The sequence below is a fragment of the Octopus bimaculoides genome, chromosome 15 (assembly GCF_001194135.2).
Source record: "Octopus bimaculoides isolate UCB-OBI-ISO-001 chromosome 15, ASM119413v2, whole genome shotgun sequence".
NCBI lineage: Eukaryota > Metazoa > Mollusca > Cephalopoda > Octopoda > Octopodidae > Octopus > Octopus bimaculoides.
Genome location: NC_068995.1, coordinates 44,764,452 through 44,766,772, shown reverse-complemented (window position 1 = coordinate 44,766,772; position 2,321 = coordinate 44,764,452). Strand labels below are relative to the sequence as shown.

The following is a 2,321-nucleotide window of genomic DNA, read 5'->3' as shown; positions in this document are numbered from 1 at the left end:
CCGCCGCCAGGGGTCGATGCTACACACTTTCCAGAATCTGGTTTCACAATTTCATGTTTCGGTTCAGCTTTGTTATTTGCTCCACTCACGTTTTTCCTCTTTATTTTCATCTTTAGCCCTTTATCTACAGTTGCTTGGTGCTCAATATTGCTATTCATTTTAGCCCAGGGCCTTTACAGCACAAACTCTCTACCTGAACGATGTCTGGCTGGGCAGTCACTTTAGGACTTTTGAAATTCCTTTTTTTTTTTTTTAAATTTAATTTTATTTTTTATAGATTTATTTATTTACTACAGCACTGGGCAAACCACACCAGCAAACTGCCCTTCGCACATTCACACACACTCACACGCACAGATAAATGTATTTAACAAGCATACAGACATATATATATACACACATATATATATATCTATGTATAGTATTTCTTTTGCACGTGTGTGTGTATATATACGTACATGCATACATACACACTCACACGCACACTCACATACACGCACACACTCACTCACTCACACACTCACACCACACGCACGCACAATATACAAGGCTGATAGAATACTTTTCTTTTACAACACACCGCAATCACACACATTCACACATACCTCTATATATACATATACACTCTAACATGTATATATATACACACGCATTTATATATATATGTATATATCTATATATCTATTCTATATCAAGTGAGTAAATATATATTCGTCGTATACATCCGGATTAGGCGTAGTGTCGGATTCTTCTCCGTTTGTTTGGTAATCCTTTGGTTGGCGTGAGTAAAAAAGTATATTAAATAATCCTTGGTTGTGTGAAAAATACTTCTGACTGTCATGTGTATGTGTGTGTAATAGATATACATATATAATATATAAATATATATAGATATACGTGCGGTTAAATATATACAATATATATATACAATATAGACATACACATATATAATATATATTATATATATATCATATATATGTATAGACACACATAACAATGAAGGAAGCTGGTAGGTGATCGTTCACAAAATGAGAGAAGGGTGTCGGAAATGATCTAGCTGTATAGAGAGTAGAAGTACTGTTGCCGCAACTATTTTCGCTACTATTACTGAGTAAGCAGGCTGTAGAAGATCCATGGTTAACTAACTGGTTAATTCACTTAACCTTGGCTAGCCACATAACATATATAACAATATATAATATGATATATTTATATATATATTTACAAGGCCTTCTTAGTTCAGGCCACCGGTGAAACTGTAATACAAGAATTTTTCAGTCTCTCTCTCTATCTTGTGGGTGTGTGAGTTTCTTCTCTGTATATATTATCACCGTCTTTCTCTCTCACGTTAGATCCAGCAGCCTGAGTCTCTCTTTCTCTTCTTGTCTCCGTTTGTGAGGATCTGTGAAAAATGAGAAAAGAGAAAACAGAAAGATGGAATTAAACCTCTTTCAGGATTAACATGTAGAAAACTTTTTAAAAAAATATACACCCCCTTTCAATATGATAATATAACATCCATTCCCATTTTCATTTATTATTATTTATTTATTTAGAGAGTGGTAAGGTATGAGAGCCACAACTTCCCAATAAACATGACAGATTTTCAGATGCTGAGAGGAGAAATCTAGAGAGACAGAAGAGAGATGGGAAATTGTAAAGCACTGGGACAGAGTTACAGTCACTTTTCACACATGGATTTTAATCCACATACACACACACACACAAAGCTAACTGCACTCCCATAATCACACACACAGCAGTATATGTTGATTACAATAGCTAATTTAACTCTCTCTCTCTCTCTCTCACACACACATTTGCAAACCCTCTGTTGCTTACACACTTCTTTTCTATCCTTCTCTCTCTCTCTCTCTTTCTCTTTCCATCTAGTTAAGTACCCCCTTCTCTCTTATCTATATACCTCTCTTTCTATCTATCTATTCTCTCTCTCTCTCTCTGTTATCTACACACTCTTTCCATATCTCTGCTCCTTTTCTCTCCCTATTACCTATAAGCTTTCTCTCTTTCCCTCTTATCTCTCTCTCTCTCTCTCTCTCTCTCTTGTTTTCTACATGCTCTCTTCTCTTTCAGAAAATGCTCTCACAATACATGTACAACAAAAATAATCTAACAGTCATATCTGCACACACATAAATATGTAGTACACACACTGCCAGTCACGTATACAACACAGAAGCAATGGAGATATATAGATGTTGCTTGTATAAAACTTTACTACCTATCCCACCCACCATACACACATTACACTCATACATATGCACAGCATCCTACATATATATGCATATATACATATACAC

The 2,321-nt window shown here is 35.3% G+C and overlaps 1 long non-coding RNA gene across 1 annotated transcript in view; it reads right to left on the bottom strand.

Annotated features, from left to right (window-relative positions):
• Positions 1-197: 197 nt before the first annotated feature.
• LOC128249512 (uncharacterized) overlaps positions 198-2,321 on the bottom strand; it is a 28,453-nt gene continuing 26,329 nt past the window's right edge. The window contains exon 2 of the long non-coding RNA XR_008265630.1: positions 198-1,402. This is a non-coding gene — a long non-coding RNA (uncharacterized LOC128249512). The remainder of the gene's footprint in view (positions 1,403-2,321) is intronic.